We start from the raw sequence: 22,502 nt of genomic DNA on the forward strand, positions 1-22,502 counted from the left end.
CCACCCAGGAAGCCATTTCAGGTGACTTGTTATCCGTCATGAGAGCTGCCAGGATCTCTTTGCTCCTCGCTGGGCTAAGAGCTCCAGGCTACCACCGCTGACCTCGCCTCTTTAAAATGGCCACCAATTTTGGATGTGTCCCTTCTAGTCGCCGCCAGCTCTTTCCTTGTGTCATCTTTACTGCTCGGTAGCTCCTGTTTCGCTAATGTGTCCATTCCATATCGCCCTCATTTTTTAATCATTTTGTCTTTTAAAGAATGCAATTTTAAATTCAAGTAGTGGCCAAGATGCGGAGGATCCAAGAATTTTTTTTCTGCCAGCTTGTGCTCAGCATTTTGCCGACATCATTCAAAATGCCTGAAATCTGGGCTGCCTCCCCTCTCGTTGGCACCCCACCAACCCCCGCGAGATGTTATTTCACATCTCTGTTGCTCAGCATCTATTTTCAGTGCGATAGATCATCCAAGCAACGAACGACGACGACTCGGACGCGACAGATTTGTGAATAAAAACCTCGCCGAGCATGAACGGCGAGACTTTAGGGGATTCATCGAGAGCTCATCATTTGTTTTTCTTTCGAAGAGTCTTTCGGATTTCTGTGATGGAGTCAAATCTGAAAGCGGCCCCAATGACTGCGGAATCATTTGCAGGATAAGCATTGATTAATAATAGCACACGCTGCAATATCGTAACACCATTTTTTTTTTGCCTTCCTGAGGTTAATGAGGTCTTAATTTCTTTCAGGTTTTCCAGCCCACTTTTTCAGTTATGCACCAAAAGATAGCCAATGAGAGAGAAACCGACTGCTCTGTTCGGGACACGTAAAAGAGAGCTACAGCATTTTCAGGGGGTTGTTGTTCCCATCACAAGCCGAAAGGCAAAAACGCCGGCAGATCTTGACAAGACTTCAATTCACGGGTCAGGAAACACGTCAGAGTGGCGGCACGCGGGTTGAGGAGAGCACTTAGCTTGACAGCTTCCTTTTAATGCCGGCTGCCTGCGAGCCCTGAGCCACGTTGTACGCCGCACATACAGATCAACTGAGCTTTGAAGAGCAATTTCATGCCCAATGTCAATTGAATGCATAACGGAGACCTGCAAGGATTTCACCTTGACTTTTATGTAAGTAGATGATTTGTTGAAACAAGGCATATTGAGTGTAGAATTATTTCGTCTGTTTTTGAGGAAAACTTTTGCAGTGGTGTTTAAGATGCTGCAAAAAAATAATGGCGGGCTTTTTTTCTATATGCTGGTATAGCCAAATAAAATTAAACCCAACGAAAATACCGGTCTATCTATGCAGTAAAAATATCAAGCGATATTTGTGAGTGTAAAAAAATAAAATAAAATTACACAGGTGGTGTCCGCCGTTGTGGGCGTGAACAGAATGATGTAGTTGATTTGTTGAAACAAGGCATATTGAGTGTAAAATTATTTCGTCTGTTTTTGAGGAAAACTTTTGCAGTGGTGTTTAAGATGCTGCAAAAAAATAATGGCGGGCTTTTTTTCTATACCCTGGTATAGCCAAATAAAATTAAACCCAACGACAATACTGGTCTATCTATGCAGTAAAAATATCAAGCGATATTTGTCTGTAAAAAAAATAAAAATAAATAAAATTACACAGGTGGTGTGTGTAAAAATATCAAGCGATATTTGTCTGTAAAAATAAATAAATAAATAAAATTACACAGGTGGTGTGTGTAAAAATATCAAGCGATATTTGTCTGTAAAAATAAATAAAATAAATAAAATTACACAGGTGGTGTGTGTAAAAATATCAAGCGATATTTGTCTGTAAAAAAATAAAATAAAACTACACAGGTGGTGTCCGCCGTTGTGGGCGTGAACACAACTAGCACAGATCAGGATACGGCTGCATTTCTTTACAAGTTCTGTGAAAACAGAATATTTTCTGTTTAAAGACCATTTCTGTATTCTGACACCATTAAAGCGGTAGTGATCTTTTATTTTCAAACCGATACAGTAAACTTTGCCGAACGCATCTCTGAAAAACACGACGAAGCACCACCAGTAGACATCAAAGTTTGTCATCCACACAGATCGTAATCACCTTCCCCCAAACGTCTTGTTGTTCCCCACCGACGGCCTCACTGTCGGACTCTCGGGGGGGACGCCTCTGATGGCCTCTCGACTTTCCAGGATTGTTGATTGCTTTGCAGCCCCCCCCCCCCCCCCCCCTTGAGATGGGCCACCTGTATCGCAGTCAAAGTGCATCCGCGACCTCTTCCCAAACACACACACACACACACACACACACACACACACACACACACACACACACACACACACACACACACACACACACACACACACACACACACACACACACACACACACACACACACACACACACAATGAGGCTTTCTAATGGATTTCAGACTACACGCAGCTGGGCTCCAAACAAACCCATCAGAGCACCCCCGGATTTGTGGCTTCCATCGACCCTGGGATCCTCCCACGCAAGCTGCCTACTGCCCGTGCTACCGCGTGACATCACACACCGCCATTGTTTATCATCCGCACAAACACACAACAGTCGATCCATGCGTTGGGAGTCGTTTCATCCGAGGAAGCTTATTTACTAGATTTATCAGATTGTGTTTGTGTGGAGGCGTAGTTTGCATTAGGACGTGGCTTCCTGTTGAGCTACAAAGCGGAGAAACAAGTAGGGAAGATAGGGACGCTATGAGGAAGGTTGTTTGAACATTTATTCCACATCTTTGATGTCGACGTTTATGAACCAGCGTAGTCTTTTTCCTTACTTTAGTGCAGTATAGAATAATTAGAGTGAACGAGTCTTACTACTGTTCAGCATTTTAATTGTGTGGATTGTTATGAAAGTCCGATGTGAGGATTTGCAGATTCTTCTTTTTTTTTTTCCCAATGTTTTAAAATATTCTTTGTTAAATATTTTATTAGTTTCATATATTTTACATTTTAACTGTGTTGATTACTATTAAAGTGTGATGTGTGGATTTTTTGTTAAATATTTTATTAGTTTCATATATTTTACATTTTAACTGTGTTGATTATTATTAATGTGTGATGTGTGGATTTGTAGATTTTTATTAATTTTTTTTCATTGTTTTTAAATTGTTTTGTTAGTTTCATTAGTTTTACATATTTTACATTCTAATTGTGTCGATAATCATGAAAGTATGGATTTGCAGATTTTTATTAAAAAAAAATTGAAATGTTCTTAAATATTTGTTGTTAATGCAGATTTCTATAAAAAATTTGAAATGTTTTTACATATTTGTTGTTAATTTTATTAGTATTTATTAGTTTTACTTATTTTACATTTTAATTGTGTAGATCATCATAAAAGTCTGAGTTGTGGATTTGCAGATTTATTTTTAAAAATATTTCCATTAGTTCATTTCAATGTCGTGTTTAGATGCCGCTTTATCAATTTAGTTACGATATCGATATCGAACATTACAATATGACTGTGTTGTCCGCATAAATACATAATGTCCAGCAACTGAACATTGAATTCTTCCAGGTCCATACACTATCGGCTCTCCTGTCACTGGCCCGTGGCCAAACATAAAACCGTTTCCAAGCGCTCGACCCGCCAGGCCGGCGTGTCCTCGCTCGGCAAGGTCTCGTCTCTTTTGTCTTCCAGAAGTCACGGGCTATCGATTAGCCAGAGGTGTCTCTGGAGTCGGCTTGCTGCGCTAGCGTATTGGCAGCGTTCTCAACAATGGAGGCTAAATTGTTCCCTGTGACTTTCCTGAGCAGCGGGGAGCCTCTCTGACTTTTCAGGTGATAAGCTCGGAAGGCTTGACAAGGGCATCTCTCTCTCTCTCTTGCTCGTTCGAAGCTCGTCCAAGAGTTGAAGTTTTATTGCTGGGACGGCGTGTACTTTGAGTTCTCGGGATATCTTGTAATATGCTGCCCCGCAGCAGGAGGTCAGCGCCGTAATGGGCGGCAAATGGACTGAGCCCAGGTGAAGGGAACACCCTGTTTTATTTGGGAAAAAAAATTCAGAGCGGCACAGTAAGAATTTGGCTGAGGATCCATTTTCTTCCACTCATATTGTGAGATGGAGCCAATCCCATCTGACTTTGAGAAAACGACGGCATCCACACTTCCTTTCTCGAGTGCGCTCTTCCGTTCGTTTCCCAACCTCCCAACATGACACCCGGAAGATGACAGCAAAGAGAGAAATCCTCGCAGATAATATTCCACTCATTTCTTTCCTCTCCTATTAACGCGTCTTCATCTCGCCAACGTCGCTCGCGGGCTGCCCGAGGCAGGGAGAGGAAAAAAAAACGGAATAAGTGAAAAGTCTAAATTGCTCTATCGGGAAAAATTATGCATCATCCCTACCTCCTAAAAAAAATATTGTTTCTATTCGGCTAAAGCAGGAGTTTTGTCCAAGAGACTATTCTAACCAACAATTATTTTCCATTTCCAATTTTGCAAACCACGTGTAATACCGCCACGAACCACTAGAAGGCCGCGGACCACCGGTTGACAATCACTGATCTAAAACATATTTTAGAAATCCTCATAAATCGAGCCAGCATAAGTTCTGCGTTAATTTTTTTTCTACCTGTCATGGCGACTATCGTTGCCAGATTTCATTTTTCCTACTTCGATTATTTAAGTACATCTTTGTTTTGAATAGGAGTGGCGAATGAATGCGAGTAATTTAATTTCACGTATTGCGGTGATTTGAAAAGAAAAAGGCAGCCCTCCTCGCAGCCTGCCAACATCTCGCCCGAAGTTATTTTCCGAGCCGCAATGTGGGATCACCATAGAAACAAATGCGAGGCTCAAGGTAAACGTGCGAAGGGAGACAATTTTCTCGTGTTCTCAGCCAAGGAGCCTCCTTCAGCGGCAGTTGTTTGTCGTCCTCACGTCGACAAGTGGGCTTGCATTGTAATTGCGGCATAAGCGAGAAGCGGGAACGTCATCTCCGAACTGATTGACCTACATCGCTCTCAGAACTCCCGTTGATCCAACGTGCTGTTTTCCTCGCTTTGTGATTGTGAAAACAACAGCGTGAAGGATGTTTGAAAACCAACATATGTGAAAAAGAGGGGAAAAACACAACAATCAAAGGTCAAAGGTCAAAGTGGCCATTCAAACTTTTTTACTGATACCACAAATAATTTTGATACTTTAAACTTCAGCTCACGTAAGGACAGATTATCGTGAAAATGATCGTTTCTTTTCCATCCACGATGATTCACCGATGTGTCAAACCACCAGTGTGGCGCCGACTACTGGTGAGGAGGACTCGTCAGTTCCTCAAAAAGGGTCTCAAACCTTCCAAACATAACTTTAAAACCCTAATTGGGTCTTTCCCCATTTTGAAACAAAGAACAAGCTGGTTCTCGCGGTCCTTTTCTTTCATCATGCTCGGCTGCATCTATTTCCATCAACTCAATGCTTGAATGGTAATTTGATTTTATGACTGACATTTCCGTTTAAAAAGACAAAAAACTCATAGCAACATGTGAGGAGTGCAAAAACATGGAGGACAGAAATTTTCAGCTCATTTTGAGCTAAAAGCATGTTGAGTTTTTACACCGGTGCACCTGCAGTGTAGAAGATGAGCTTTTTTGGAGAAGTCTCGATAGCTTTTCCCTGCCAGAGGCTCCCGGGTGGGACTGCCTGGTATTTGAATAGACTTCAACTCGGCGGGGGTGTTAGACTGCAAATCATTACTGCAACAGTCCGGTTGGGCGAGTGCTTGATTCTTTTTCTCTGCCTTTTTTGAAAAAGAGACAAAGAAGCTTCAGAAACCTGGCTGGAAAACATTTTAAATCACTAAATCTTCCATAAAACCTTCATTTGAAACCCTAGCTCAGTGGTCCCCAACCAGCGGGCTGCGGACTGGTACTGGTCCGTGGGTCACTTGGTATTGGGCCGCCAAGCCACACAGAAAAAAAAAAATAATATTTTTATAGACGATCAATTAATTCAGATCAAGACGCTCATCTTGGTCACGTGACATGTTTCCCCGGTAGAGTCCACGAAGCTAGCAAAAATGAGCAAGAAACAGAGAAAGCTTCTTCGGAAAGGGAAACAAGCCCAATGAGGAGACGGAAGAAGAAGAAACTACGACTTCTAAGACAAAGAAAGCTGCAGAATTTTTTAAAAGAAAAAAAATGTGAACAAAAAGGCCAATTACGCCTAGATTGGACCGGCTCGTTTCTGAGAAACAAGCTGAGTGCTCCCACTAATTCAACGTAATGTTGAGTTTTATTTTTATGTGGTTTATATTTGTTTTTATGCCGGTCGTATCATTTTATTTCATCGTATTGATATATTTCTTATAAATATATTATTTATTTATATAAAGGCCTGTCCGCGAAAATAATTCTGACTCACCAAAAAGGTTGGGAACCACTGCCCTAGCTCACACTGCTAATGCTAACAGAACGTTAAATTCAAAACAGTACCAAAACTTAGAGACCGCAGGATATTTGAACTCAAGTGATCAATGGAGTAAAATAAAAAAAGCAAAAACGCCTGCTGAGATTTCAAGTTGCGTTTTGACACTTTTGAAAATCAGCGGCACTCTCATGATGCCATAATTACGATCATCATGTGTGTATTTTAAATATGTGCCACATACATAATGGATGAGTGCTGTTTACCGGCAGCTCAGGTGTGTTGTAGGTAATAAGTGCCGACCCAATTACAGTTTGCAGCCTTCGTTTGTGAAGCAACCGTAATTGGCCGGCCTTCGTAATTCATAATTCATCATCCACCAAAACGACCGTATGTGAGCTTTCCAATGTATGTATGTTTTTTTTCCAGAACAGCCACTAAGATTCCGATAGCTTGAATTGTCACTTTAAAAAACAAATCCTGTGTTGAAACCTCACGAAGTAACCTGAATCCTTGAATTCCTAACCCTGAATCAAGCCCCTCCATTGAAACCCCAACCCTTGCCTTCAAACAAAATTTGGGATCCCAATTGTGGCTTGAAACTGACTTGAAACACAAATAACTAAAACAAACTTCTACCACTAATTAGCTCCAAATAACGATTGTCCATCAGCTTCAAATAGGCCGACGATCCGAGTAGCGGGCCAAGTGTCCTGCTTCAAACTAATTTATCTGCCTCCATAACAAGAGACCCGTAGCTAATATTCCGAGGGGTGTTGTTAAAATTAGGGACGAGCGGATGGAGGCAAAGAGCCACAGAGGTGATTTGAGAGCAGCTAATTAGGGAGAATGATGGCCTTTTGCTGGAGAAACACATATAGTCGCTGTCCCCGCGGCCGAGGTGCTGATGCAGTGGCCACGCAGGAACAGGACAGATGGACCGACAGCTGGAAAAGGTACAACAGTAGTTGCAGGCGGGTTTTCGATAGTACTTGAAATTTAATGAATAAAACATTGTTATGAGCGATACTGTCCGTATTGATCCAAGACACAGGGGTCAGTATCGCCGATAGCGATTGAATACCGTATTTTCTGGACTATAAGGCGCACCGGACTATAAGGCGCACTGTCGGCTTTTGAGAAAATTTTAGGTTTTTAGGTGCGCCTTAGAGTCCGGAAAATACGGTAATTAACATCCATGCTAATCTGATAAATTTGCTATTGATTGGAATCTAAGTAAATATTTTTTAATATAGATGATGTATGCTAATGTTGCGAAATACTTTTGGATCGATAGAATTGGATGGATCGGATGACCCGGATTAAATAAACATATGGGCCCGCCATTTTCTTTTATAGTTTTGAAAATTGGTGTGTTTGATTTGAAATATTCCACAGTTGCGTTTTTACACTCCTGTTCCTTGCGTACAGTTTGTTTTTCAGATGAATGAGTGGTGTTGTTGGCAAAGGTTTAAAACGCTTCTTGTAATCCAGGCAACAGCTTTCCTCTATGCTGCAGTAGAAGTAATTACCCCTGTGGAAATGATTTAGCCCTGACTGCTTGTCACGTCAATTTCTCCTCTGATTTTTTTTTTTGTAAAAGAAAAAAAAGTCGAATTTGAGCTGCCAGAGCCACATGAGTGCTTTTGAAATGCGAGTGTTGGCTGATTTACAAATCACAGGAAACTGTGTAAAAGTCGGCGACCAATCAATAAACACTGGGTCCGTTACGATTTGTTTGACAACACTGGTCACTCCCCCCCCCCCAAAAAAAAAAATTGAGATGAGGAAAAAAATTATTTCATCAATTTCAGGACCTCGCTATAACAACCAAATGTGGAAAAAGTGAAGTACTCGTCTGCTCTGAATACTGAAATCATATCGACGTATAGTTTATAGTTGTTATTCTGGTGAGTACACAATTCACGACTTTGTGATGGAGCATAAAATGGACAACGTACACACACACGCACACACAGGCGCAGAGTCTATTTGGCCAAATATGAAAGCTTCATCCGCTTCATTTGACAACTGGATGCCCGTGGTGTGGAGAGTAATTGCTCATATTAGGCCAGAGTGTCTCTCCGTCTATCCTCGAAATCATTTCCTCTCATCCAGGCCCAGCCGCAGAATCCTTAGTCCACGTCTTCTTGTGTTTTATTTTCATTTTTAAATAAGGCAGACCGAGTGGAGGTCTTGTGTTTGTCGTGTCGTGATCAAGATGATTTGGAGCTCAGTGACCTCTGGTCCTTTGTACGGAAAACACGATTTTTGAAATGAATCCATTTCAGTTCCTCACACAATCTACTTAGAGGAAGATTTTCCTTGATTTGTACAAGATAAACAAGTTGTGCGTAATTAGCAATTTCCCGCCGCTTGCTAATATCCAAGACGGACCGCCGCTACCTCCTCACAGTCAGCCAATCAACACTCCGTCCCTCATCGAATAAAACGGCGGGTTAACACCAATGTTCCGCTAAGTGGCTCTAATCCGGCGCCGTTAGTCCATCAGTGTCTCTTAATGCTGTAGCAATGTCAAATTGGGCCACCGCAGGCTCGCCGGGATCTGATTGGATTTGCCATCAGTCCAAACAGGTGTTTTCCTGCCATCTCCAGAGGCGAGCGTTTGTCTGACTCACCCGTGGCTATTTACAAAACATCCCTCCAGCACCAGCGCCACCTCTCATTAATCAGCGACAAAGCCGTATTTAAGTGCTTGTTGTCCTGACCTATCGCTGACTGACGCTGGCATTTAAGAAATAGCAGCAGAGAGCCAACGCGGCGGCTTTTACGTTTTCGAGCTGTCAGTGTGGGCTCCTCCAAGTTATCAGTAGCTGGGGGGGTGGCAAGTTCACAAAACAGCTGATGAGTTCAATGCCCGTCAAGGTCCGAGTGTTCCGTGACAGTAAATGTCAGTGACTTTTTCACCTCGTGAAAATAATGGAATGACAGCTGGACCTTGGCTTGAATTTAATTCCTCATTGGAATGAATTAAAATGCAATTAACCCATTCTGGGCCTTATATTGAACTACCGTATTTTCTGGACTATAAGTCGCACCAGCCATAAAATGCACAACAAAGGAGAAAAAAAATATATAAGTCGCACCGGAGTATAAGTCGCATTTTTAGGGGAAATTTATTTGACAAAATCCAACACCAAGAACAGAGATGAATAGGCAACGACAGACTGAACGGTATTGTATGCTAACGTTACATAAACAAGGAACTGAGAACGTGCCTGACATAACATATTAAGAGTTATTCAAATAACTATAACATAAATAAGTTTATTGAACCATCCGTCTCACATGTCAAAATTCCCGTTTATCCAATATGACGTTTTTTTTTTCGCTCTTACTCTTTCTTCTATTAGCTTGCACTGTTGCCAGTAGTGATCCTGACCTTTATCTGCATCTTCTCGACACATTTACTATGCTTTCTAAAAGAAGCCTCGCCTGCCTGTCCAGTACTGGAATCTTCCATGTTACTGCTGTCTGTTGTCAACCTGGAAAACACGAGCTACTCCTCTGCTAACACGTTGCCCTATAATACCGGGGTGTTTATATCTTACGGCATTCACGCACAGAGAACAAAACAACAACAGGTAGAGTTTTTTCAGGGAATAGTCTTTCCAGAGACTCAACTGTTTGTACACAAGACACCGAAAAGTCGAGAAGAGGTCAACATTTTTCTTTACAATACTATTTTCCTCTCTGAGTCTAAACACCACTGTGATTTATGTATGGAGTATGAAAATAAGCATCTCTGGGGCAGCCATTTTGCCGCGACACTGTCAACTAAAAATGACATCACAGTGCTTCAATAACAACCAATCACAGTGAACTTGAGTAGGGGGAAAAATACAATAACAATAAAAACAATGCAAATATGATAATTCTCTAAATATGTGTAAAATTAGCTTACCTCAGCTTTGACTACAACGTTACAAGCACTGAACTTGCAGTCTGACATCTCTATTGCGGCCACTTACCCGTCACCGTATTATCGTGGTCGTTTGCTCCTCAAGGTTTCATCACAGGGTCGGGTTCAATGGTGCTGGTGCGTCATAAAAGCTCTTCATAAGTCAACGGCGCCATAAGTGCGTCCGCGTGATTGACAGGAACGGAAAAAAAATGAAGCCACTTTAAGCACCACTAAAATTTAAAGCGCACCTATATTTTATTTTTATTTGTCTCGTTAGCTTTGCTCCACGTACGACGCCTTTACTGAGCTTATTGAGTTGTGGGCAGGGATCATTTTGAACAAGAACTCGATTGATTTCTAAGCCACACCTTGCAGCAGGTTAGATTGCCACATTAAATCAAATACAAGTCCGAAAGGTGTTGTCAAGAGACTCTATGGAATATACCATAAAAGCGAAAAACAAAAAATCATCGTATGAAAGGATGTTTCCAAAAATGTATTTATGGTCGGAATATTGTTTAAACGAGTTCCTGAAGTGTGGCCCATAATCTTGACCGATTGCTGTGCCACCTAAGTAATCAAAAGGTCAAATACTAAAGTTTCTCTAGATTACTTAAATCCTTTGATCGTATTTTAGATCGTGAATGATGAAATTCCAAAATTCCTCGCAACTTTCGGGTTGAGAATCTGTTGGAGTAGTTGCTCAATGAGTTGGTCAAAGAGTTGTGACCGGCTGAGCCTTTCGGGGATCCTTCTTTTATACCTAATTAGAACACTCACCTGTTTCCAATTAGGACACTCACCTATGGAATGTTCCATGTTTCAAGTTTTTGGGGGGGTGAATGTGTTGCAGGCATCAAATTCAAACTGACAGAACAAACTTTTGAATCAATTCAACAAAATATTAGAAATTGGCTTTTTCTAAAAGAAATGAGAGATTACAGAACCAATTGTGCTTTGTATTGTACTTAATTTAAAGATATAAGTTAAAACAACTCAGCCAATTATTTTGGACCAAAACAAAATTGTGTCAACATTAGAAATAGACTTATCCCTTTTTTTAATAATTTTTGGATTCACTTTCTTCACAAAACTATTCTTCATCTGAACTTTGTTGCATCTGTTTTTTGAGTCGTGCATTACGGTCTAGTTTGAATGGGACATCTTAATGATCGTTTTGAGGAATCACCGTGGAAGAGTGCTTAAAGGGCTTAGTTAAAAAGATATATAAAAACATCATTTCCCTTTTTAAAACATTTTTCTAGGTTAAAAGTGGGTCAATTTGCTGATTTGATATAACAAGAGAGTAAAACTTTCCCAAACGAGGCACCAAAGTGAAGTTCCCAGCACAAAATGGCTTTCGTTAGCGCAGAAGACCAACCCCTAAGATGGAGCCCATTGTTTTATCCCTCTATTTAGTGTCAGTTATTGCCTTTTTATCCCCTTAAAAGCACATTTACAGGCAAAATAAGGCACAGGAATAGTCGAGCGTGGGCCCTGGAGGGCGTGGGGGAAGCTGCCGTCCGTCAGCTGAGTAACGCAAAGCACAGAGACCAAACTAAGGTGAAGGAGAGCCAAATAAAAGCAATCATAAAATTTTTGAAGCGTGATTCACACAGCGGCGTTCCCAGAGTGCAAACGCTGGACTTGGAAATGAGCCGTAATAGTTGCGAGTTAAGAGCCGCATAAAGTGGGCTTGTGTGTCTGCAATTATAAAACACAACGTGACCGCGGGAGACGAACACGATGGTTATTTGAATCGCTGTGCACTCACAAGCCTTCATAATGTCCTCGGTCATTATTGAAATAAACAACAACGGCGGTGAAACAGCCTAAACAAACAAGCACATCATTCAAACCTCCGTTCATGGTTTCAAAATGACATTCACAGGTCAGCTAGCAAAAAAAAAATCTCGCTAGCTAGCATGTGCTTCTTCAACCGTCCTTCCTCTTAAATCAATAATCCAGTCCAAAATTCAAACCTCCTTTCATGGATTCAAAATGACATTCACAGGTCAGCTAGCAAAAAAAAAATCTCGCTAGCTAGCATGTGCTTTCTTCAACCGTCCTTCCTCTTAAACCAATAATCCAGTCCAACATTCAAACCTCCTTTCATGGTTTCAAAATGACATTCACAGGTCAGCTAGCAAAAAAAAAAAAAAAAATCTCGCTAGCTAGCATATGCTTCTTCAACCTTCCTTCCTCTTAAACCAATAATCCAGCCCCCTCCCCGATGGCTCCTCTCGCTCCCTTTTTTCCCACGGATCGTTACATTTCACACGCCGTTGTTCGCAGAACCCGATCATCATCGGAGACCTATCAGAGCGAGGTGGTGGCTAGAGGGAGACATGCTACAAGCCAAAGCGGCGTCGAGCGCTTACCACTGAAAAGGAGTTTTGGCGCATTACCATTCCGCAACAGTACGCGTTGGCCTACTTCAAAAAGGCTGATTACGACATTCCATTAGTATTCTAGTCGCCGTTTGCGGACAAGCCGGCAACATCTGCATGCGAGATGAGAGAGAGCAACATTTACAGCCAGGATCACAAAATGTTTGGTCTTCTAAGATGGAAAGTAATAAACATGAGTTTTTTAATGTACCTCAATTAAATGAAATCTTTTGATGCTAATAAGGCGCCTCGTTTTTAGTGTTTTGAGATTTCATCCATATTGTTTTCAGTTTCCACTTGCCCAATGGCAATTTAACCATCTGGGTGACATTATGTGACACCACCCGCCAACGCTTTATCAGCTCCGAAGCATCTTACAGCCTCGTCTCATACACGACTTGGACAAAAAGGTAGAAGAAAATGTGGAATAAAATCATATCAGCAACTCTTCTGGCATGACAAGCACTCAGTTGAGGGATCTTGCTTAAGGTATCCATGGTAACAAAAGTTCGAAGCATTCGTTTGTCCGAAATATTTTAAGCAATATCTTGGCGACACTTTTTCCAACTACTCCAGCGCCCATCCATCTACTTTATCAACCAAAACAGATTTTCCGCAAACTTGAAAGCTAAGCTAAAAAAAATTTTTGGTCCCCCAAAACATCTTTTACGAGAAAAGCACTCAAAGTTTACTCAAAGCACTCATTTACTCCGCACATTAAGCTTATGAAATAAAAAGCTCTGCACATTTTTTTTTTTTCTCACATTGTGAGTAACTAGGCCATTGTCTGTGGGAGGACACAGCGCTGTTATATTGCACCAGCGTAATTTGTCAGAGCACACACACACACACACACACACGTGTGCTCAATATTGCATTCATCTTCATCTTTAAGGGGTAACGGCATCGGTGGATGAATACATCACGATCCTGCCGCGTTAAAACCATAGAAACCTTTCAGCCAGCACACAAAAGATGCCCGGAACGATAAATCACAGTCTGAACTCACACGTTGGCATAAAACTCGCAAACACACACAAACACACACCTGACATATCGATCAATAATCCTAATACTGATTACGCGTCTAAATGGATGCTAGCCAAGAGTCATTATTTCTCATCCTTGTTCAAGTTTTTTTTTTTTTTTTTCCGGCCCTCAGGTGTGTGAATGATCAGGCTAAATTAGAAGCATGTTTGCTAGCCGGGTGCCAAATTTAACAAATGACAGCCGAGTGTGTGTTTTTTAAATAAGCCTGAAGCGAAACCGGGAACGAACAAGATGGACGGCGGTCAAAAAGGAGTAAAGATCAAATTCAACATGCGCAGTTGACATGTGACGCATCGCTAATACTTTAATTAGCGCCAGAGGAAATCGATGTTTCGTCATAAAGGCCCTCTTGGACTAATGTGAGGGTACTAAAATAAATTGGAACATAATTTGTTATGTGCCACAATTTGCTTGTAATTCAAAACATGAACTTCCATTAAATCTAAGTTTAAAATAGTTTTGAAATAACTAGCTTAAAAAAATGGCTGCTGCTGTTTTTAAATACAAAATATTTTGACTGCATTGAATGAATGGAATTTGCACGATGATAATCATGACAAAAATGTTCAATTGTCATCTAAACAAATGGATCATTAAAGATATCATTTTGGATCTCGACTGAAAATAACAGAAGCTGATTAAAAAAAGGAGTTTAAAATCATTGAAACACGCAAACATGCAAAGACACACAAATATAAAATGTAGATAACATTTCATAAAATTCATTAGAATGTAAATTGTCCTTTCTCCGCCAGGCAATCCGATTTCAAATTGTCCCCGAAGGCAACGAAAGATATATTAGCTCAAGATCGATCGATATGAACATATCGAATCTTGTTAGCCCGCTTGAGTGAGCAAAGATATGAGCTGTCACTAAAGTCAACATCCAGTCAGTAAATAATTCATGTAGTTAAAAAAAAGGACAGTTTCCCTCAAAAGTACTGTAAGTGATTTCCGTTAAAAAAAAAAAAAAAGAAAAAAGCTCATTTAAGTCTCCGTAGCAACAGTGGTGACATTTTGGCTACGGCATTCGTTAAAAGCCACTGTAACAGGCCGTCAGCACTTTGCTCTGTGATCCCACGCGAGATGCGCCGATTAAACGTGAATTAAAAGTGAAGCCATGAAATTGCGAACGGTCCTCCTCTTAAAGTTCAAAATCTGGAGCTCTTAGCGGGGAGTCGGTGACACAACTGCTGATCCAGCTCTTGGGGATGAGGGCTTGAGAGACTTAGATGTTCATTTCACCCCCTACTTTTTTTTTTTTTTTTTTCTCGCCTTGCCGTTTCTCAGAAGGGAATTGGCAGATTATTTGGTCAACCTCGATCGGTTCCACCGCAGCTTTGTGACGGCGGAAGGGGACAAACCGCCTGACGGAGGGGGAAAATAAATGAATCCATGTCTGCGGGCATGACAGCGAGCTACTGTGATGTCCAACTTGACCGCTAAGCTCAAAAACACTACTTCAATAAAAAAGCAGTGGAAAAATACACTCCATTGATTTTCTGCATGGATTCTTTCTGAACAACAATGAACAACTCCTACATGGGAAGTCTCAATGAGTACATCAAATATCAGCGGAAGTCGGCCATTTTGAAATTGAGCTTTTTTAGCTATCTACCGTGGGCGGGTCACGGCATCAAGAGCGTGTCTAAGAATTGCAGATAAAAAAAATTACATCCGGCGAGTATTATTAGACGGCTTCATACGTCTCCATTATGTTATTGCCTCAACTAATGTGTGAGTATTCTACTCCCCCCCTCCCCTACTCACTAGCAACGCGTATAATGAGGCCATGCTGTAAATCATTTTCTTCAAAATGTGCAGCACCACACTTTTACAGTGTGTGTGTTATCACGTGTGTGTGCACACCTTACCTTGCCGCCAGTCGAGCTACGAAGCGGGCAGCCTTCCAGAAGCGTCTGAATATTCATCTTCATTAGTTGGGCGAGACTTGGGGTCTCTTCTCTAATAAGGAGCAAGCGGTCCAAATGGAAGCGGTTTGGGGGGGGGAAGGCCGACCTTGTCAACATGGATGCCACGCTGTTCGGCCGCCGTGTTTGGTCGTCACCCAAAGAACATCACGAGCTAAAAATAGATCGAGAAAGCAGCTGAGATTTATTTGTATAAAAATGTCAATCATGGTACAAAGTCAAGGGTGGGTGATTTTTATTTATATTATTTTTTGTTTGATGCAAATATGCCGCAGAGGGTAAACAAAGATGGAACATAATTTATTTCAAATCGAGACGCGATGCCCGGTCAGTCTTCACGGGTTTATTGCGGGCGCACAAGCCTCCGTTTGTTGTCTGTGTTGTCTTACACTCATTTGCATGAAGCTTCCGGGACCTTTTTTTTTTTTTTTGGCACTGATCATATTTCAAGATTCCTCAAAGGGAATTTTCTCTCCTTGATGGTGAAAATGTTTTTGTTTTGAACAAAATTGTCTATGACAAGCGCCACTCAAACAGAACGGGCCAGAACAGGCTTAATACTATTTTTAAATCTCAGGGTGATTTTAAATCTCAAGTGTGACGGGAGTAAGGGATGTAGGCTAGGAGGTGTGTGTGTGTCTGTGTGTGTGTTTCCGCCTGGAAGCTTCTTATGACCCAAGTGTTAATTTAGTCATAGCTCCACGCTGAATAACAACAGAAACTTGCATTTTTCTTTTTGTGGTTAGGTTCTATTCATCGTGGTCAAATTTAATCCGATTTTTTTAATGTTCCAAAATCATTTCAAAATGTCTTCAGTTTTGCGCCCATTTGTGTCAATATGCAATGTATATGAAAAAACCCCCCAGATATATTTTAAATTATATATAATTATTATATATATTTATTTATATCATATTTAAATGGAAAGATTTTCTTTGGGTTTAATTTCATACTTATTTTCATTTTAAAATATTAACATGAGCTGGATTATAAAAGGAGGCTTTTCGAAAGTTTCCTGGCAACAAAGTTCATTAATTTCTCATCCCGCAACCGATGAAACACTGCCAAATCCCAGAAATAGTTTTTATCCTGATGCGCCACAACTTTCAACTCTTGACTCTAAGGCGCCTTAGCCTTCCTAGAGCACAGCGAGAGTTCCGAGTCCTACAAGACGCCGTCCTAAGAAGTCCCGTGGGATTAGCCAGATTATTGAATCACGGATTTAGATAATAACATCGGTTACAGTTTAACTTTTGATGCAGGAAAAAAAAAAGGGGGGGGGAGGGCCAATATGGCGGCGGGCCAGCTGACCACATTTGAACGGCTGTCACATGTGACAAGCGCATGACAACGAGGCCCTTATAATATAAATAAACAAACCCCCAAAAAATCATCTGACAAAAATATATGATATGTTTCCTTTAAGAAATGGGTGGAAAAATTGTAAAATACCCCAAAATTAATTATCTGGTATATATTTTAGCGTTGGGGGGGGCAGTAAGAGGAAACAACAGTGAAGATTCAAATAAGTGTTTTCATTCTTACGCTGAAAAACAAAATTATATCATTCCATCAAATATTCCTGATTCCGATATGAAAAAAAATCATCTTTCAAATCCAAAACATCCACATTGAAACTGGAAACAATCTCAGGAAAAACAAACAAACAAACAGCAGTGATGGATCTTCCGTCACATTTACAGCTTTTGACGTTGCACATCCCCCCCCCCCCCCCCATTTCTATTTACGTAGTTAATAAGATGAAAGCACTTTAGTGCCGGCAGACTCCAAGGATGAATGTGGCCGCTTATTGGTGTGAGCATTTTGGTATTAGCAGCCAGCATGAGGCTAAAAAGACACGCTTGGCGTCTGTGCGTTGTCCATTAAGGATATTGTGGCATCTAATAACATCCCCTGCAGAGAATCGCCTGACGTTGGAGCTCCTTTCCATTCTCGCTTGGAGAATGTCAGGGATCTTTTAAGCCATTTGGACTTTGCCGTGATGGATATTGGCAAACAGCTTGCCTCTGTGAGTAAGGATAACCTTCCATTTGATCAATCTTGCACCCCGTCTCTAAGACTATAGCGCCCGATAAATCAATAACCTCGATGCGTGTTTGCCGTGCTGCTTTTCCATTCCACTTCCAAGCTTCTTTTTCTCTCCCTCACGCTACTTTCATGATAAAGTTTTAACTTCCTCACTTTCAATAAATACTTAAATCTGAAATATTTATTCTATTTATTGATACAAATACGTTTCTATCATCAACCAAAGGCAAATAAAATTTCGGGATTTTTCTAAGGCCCTGAAATGTACGATATTCCATTTAAGTGATATCCATCGGAATCATCACCTTGAATTAATAAAAATATATCTAGAAAGTTTGGAAGACGAGCACAAAAAGTTTACCAAAGAAGGGACACGACAGTACCCATCTATCCAAAAAGGAAAACAGTCGACAGGAATGTCGGAAAAAAACATTTCGCACACTTGAGGATTGCAAAAGAAAGAAAGAATGCGCAACGACGTGGAAAGTTGACGCAATGTCAACATGTGTCAACGACTCGTGAGCCATCTGCTCGCTGGAAAGCGCCGCTTCAACAAGCTGTTAGCGAGCACCGTGATATTTCACCCGATGAAGTCATCTGTTACATCATCAGGGCGAAGAAGAAGCCATTAACCAAAAAAAAAAAAAGACAGACGGGGCGTCATCGTACTTCAAAATCAACGAGTGTACTTTGAAGGACGGCGCGGGAAAAACAATGACTGTGGTGACGGGAAACGTTCAAGAAGAATCCAGCAGGGGTTCCTTGATACCGTCAACATGCTTTGGCATTAACATGCTGGGTATGTACGGTACATCGATGCCCCGTTGAGCATGTGGCCCGTCGCTTGTATATATCAACGTGTCCACCCGATCGAATGTGGCAGGTCTACCCAGTAAACTAATTTGATTTGCAGATTTTTTTCAAAGGGGTTCGTTCAACTACTTAGTAGCCTCCCCCCCCTGTCCTTCTCATTTGAATAACATTTGAGGATTTCAGGAACATCCAGACATCCATTTTCCATGAACTATGAAAGTTAAAATAAAAATGAATTTAAAAAAATTGATATATTTTTTTAAATGTACAGAGTAAAATTATCAAAAATGCATCATACAAAATAAAAGTAAAAATAAAAATAAATGTGGAAATAAATACAAATAATATAAAACAATATTTTCATATACTTTAGTTCATTAGTTTCAATTATATTTTGGGATTAATTTAAAGTTAATTTAAAAAATAGTTCTTTTAATGGACAGAATATCAATAAAAATACCATACAAAATAAAAGTTTAAATAAAAACAAATAATAAATGGGAAAATAAATGTGGAACTATATACAATAACAAATATATAAAACATTATTTTTATATACTTTAGGTAATTTTTTTTCTGTTACATTTTGGGATATTTATTTTTATTTTCACTTTTACTTATTTTTTCCACTCTAAATTTTGTGTCATCGCTAAAATACATACATAAACAAACACATGCACACATACACACACAGACACACACACACACACACACTTGCAATTATTGATACAGTTCAGGGCATGTAGGGCAACTTATTTACAATTTTTCAATCGTTTCCAAACGGACTTTTTGGCATTGACTGATGATGTCACATCGGTGACAAAGAATTCATTTCTGTATGCAGCCTTCATTTCTTTCACCGGTGACTTTTTGAGAGAATTGCAATTTCAAGTTCAGTTATCACCTCCTGCGACGGCTACAACATGGACCGAACTGTGCACTAAAGCGTCCGCTGGCCATTTAAAAGGCGGCGGAACAATAAGCAGCAATACTCGGTGAAGATTTCCCAGGTGGCGGCACGGCAACTGTGGTTTCTCCGGCGGCCTTGGATGTGTTTGGCGAGGGTCGCTGTGTGGATGACATCATTCCCTTGTAATGAAGTTCACAAGGTCCAAGAGCGCAATGACAACATTTTGTTACCAAGCTGTCTTTTATCCGAAGACTTCAGTCAGCATTGGCGAGCTTTAGCCATCCGTCTTCTTATTCTCCTCTTTCTAAGTGCCTCTGCCTTTTAAAACGCCATCAGCGAGCAAATGTTTTAAATGTCAAAATATGCAAATCACTCCTGACCTCTCCCGGGTCGTAAAATGCAGCATAAAAAAAAAATTAAGATTGGAACAAAGGATGAAGGGAAGAGAGGTCGTGCCATAAAGAGGAAGGCTCTAAATGTAAAAAGTTTCTCTCGCTCTGGCTTGTAACTGCGCATCATGCAAATATTTTTTTTTTTTATCACATTCAACAAAACATTACTATTTTTTTTCTTTTTTTAAAAAGGACAATTCCTGTGCACTTTGCATGAAGCAGTTGTTAACTTCAACCACTGCCAATAGTGACCCAGACCTTTCTCGGCAGTATATTGACGTTCATTTTCGCAGCCTTGCCTGCCCGTCGGCTCTCCTCTGGAATCTTCCATCATGCTGCTATTGGCTGTCAAGCAGGCTGGTGGTCATTGCAAACTACTCCTCCACAAGCAAGAAGCCTAGGACGATACAAAATATCCGAGTTGAGCGGAAATAAGCTTAAATTATAAGTTATACATTCAAATATATGTGGAGGTGAGTTTGTAAGACATACAGAATTTTTTTTCCCAGCATAATTCCATGAAAGAGGAGAAAAAACATTAATGGATGCAAAAAAAAACAAAAAAAACAATTTGCAACTCCACATCCTCACAACCTTTTTGTTAACACACGCCACATGCTGCTTCACCAACTCATTATGATGTCATCACCCGTAGCAGCCCGGTTCTACCAAATTTCCCTTTACGACGAATCAATTCAGGAGATTGTAAATATAATTAAGAGCATTGGTGAGAATTGTGATATGTTGACATTTGGGCGAGCGCAACAACACAAACGTTAACTAGCGCCTTAATCATGCAAATTGGAAAACAACAGCCGATTTAATTATCGCCCGGTCGGATCGTTGGCGCCCATTAATTACATTGGGTTTATTTATTCAAATCCGCATAGCTCGTCCACTGACTTGACAATTACGCGGGACAGTACCAACTCGGTAACAGTAATTTCATCCTGGCTTCATTAAAGGGACGCTTGTAATAAGATGTGAGATGACGAGGCACAAATGAGCGACCATCTTTTCCCTGAGTGGCCTCGGATGGAATTCCATCTTCAAAACAAAGCAGATGAACATTTATATCTAAAGGTCCCAAAGAAAGAGTCGATATCTTATCATTTATATTACATAGACAAATTCACCATAATTGGAAAACTAACACGATTGTTTCTCAATTACAAATAATCGGCAACTTCTTCCATGTTATTCTTTGTTCAATGAAAGTATGTCATTGTAAACATCCGTGAAGATGTTTTGGGATGAAGCCTTCTTCACATCTCATGTGGATACTTGGTGATGGGGGGCGCATTTGAAGACGAACTTGAAATGGCTCGCAGCTTCGGCAGCCGCGGGACTGCCGCATTCTTTCTTTTCTCACACCAAGACCAAATCTCGCAGGGATTCCCGCTTTCTAATTAATAACTAGCACGCGTGTGTGTGTGCTCTGTTTGAAGTGGCGCAACCCCGCCTGCTCCTCCCCTTGCCAAATCTTTGGAGGCGACCAGCAATCCTGTGGGACTCTCATCAGAGGAACACCATTCGGAAACATCGCCACGGCGACATGTGACACTTGTTCCCTGGGAGATTTTTTTTTTTGGTGCAAAATAACAATTATGTCCAAACATGGAATTGGGGCAAAACTCGTTATCTTCTCCCCCAATGGGTTAATCCAAACACACAAACCTCCATGTTTCATTTTGTTTGATCATAAATTGCCTTTTTGCTCTTTGCCGCTAACTTTAAAACTGTCTGATTATCCGGCTACGTGCTGATGGGTCAGACCAGAGCGGCGAAATTACTCTCTCGTTTAATGCGCTGACCTTCTCATTTGCCCCACATCTGCTTGCTGGGAAAGGTGATTTGAAATGATGAGTTACTCTCTGATAACGTCAATAGAGGTCTTTTTAACCATCTTCTAAATTAATATGATGTTTAAAAAAGCATTAAGAATGTCACCTTTTGAGAATGATGCATGGGCAAAATGACGGGGCAGTGATATATTTTATTTTAAAAAGACTTGCTTATAATATAGAAGAGCTTTTTTTTTTTAATAAAAGTAATTTACACCCTTAAGTGACATCACAATGATTAAGCCTATCGGCTATTTTAACATCAAGCTAGCTAGGTATAGGCTACGTAGCTTAGCGTCAAATGTTTGGGCTCACCTATTTGGTCCTTACCTGAGCCTTGGGCAACTGTGATTTTCAGTGGATAACAAAATGGCCGCCACCTGAGATGGATAAAAACAGGTGGATTTTACTGTTTGGCTTAAATATATACACTTAAAATGGCGCCATTCCTCTATAATTAAGAGGATTTCTGTCACTGCACAAAAATTTCCATGCTGGACTGCAGCTGCTGATGTGGCCAGGAATAATTTTGAGTTATGACGCAGGCAGGCCTTTTTTCCGCCACAATTTGTGAGTTGAAAGAAACCACGTGTGTCAAACCAATAGAACTCCACGAATAAAGACCGCCCCCCCCTTAACCACCTCTAAACATCACAATACCTTCGCCCCTCCCACACGGCTCCCTCGTCGCCAGTGAACGCTAGAGGGCGCCAACAATCCCCGTCTCTCTCTGTCACAAACGCGCATGCAAGTGCATGCGCTCATTTACAGCCATGAGGGAATTTAATGAGACCACTGAAACAATTTCTTAAAATAATACACT

The 22,502-nt window shown here is 40.7% G+C and overlaps 1 long non-coding RNA gene across 1 annotated transcript in view; it reads right to left on the bottom strand.

Moving 5' to 3' along the window:
- LOC125966750 (uncharacterized) overlaps positions 1 to 22,233 on the bottom strand; it is a 52,685-nt gene extending 30,452 nt beyond the window's left edge. Inside the window, exons 1-3 of the long non-coding RNA XR_007480522.1 lie at positions 22,010 to 22,233; positions 20,094 to 20,232; positions 15,615 to 15,825 (exon numbers count right to left, since the gene is read on the bottom strand). This is a non-coding gene — a long non-coding RNA (uncharacterized lncRNA). The remainder of the gene's footprint in view (positions 1 to 15,614; positions 15,826 to 20,093; positions 20,233 to 22,009) is intronic.
- Between the last annotated feature and the right edge of the window lie 269 nt (positions 22,234 to 22,502).

The sequence above is a fragment of the Syngnathus scovelli genome, chromosome 4 (assembly GCF_024217435.2).
Source record: "Syngnathus scovelli strain Florida chromosome 4, RoL_Ssco_1.2, whole genome shotgun sequence".
Lineage (NCBI taxonomy): Eukaryota > Metazoa > Chordata > Actinopteri > Syngnathiformes > Syngnathidae > Syngnathus > Syngnathus scovelli.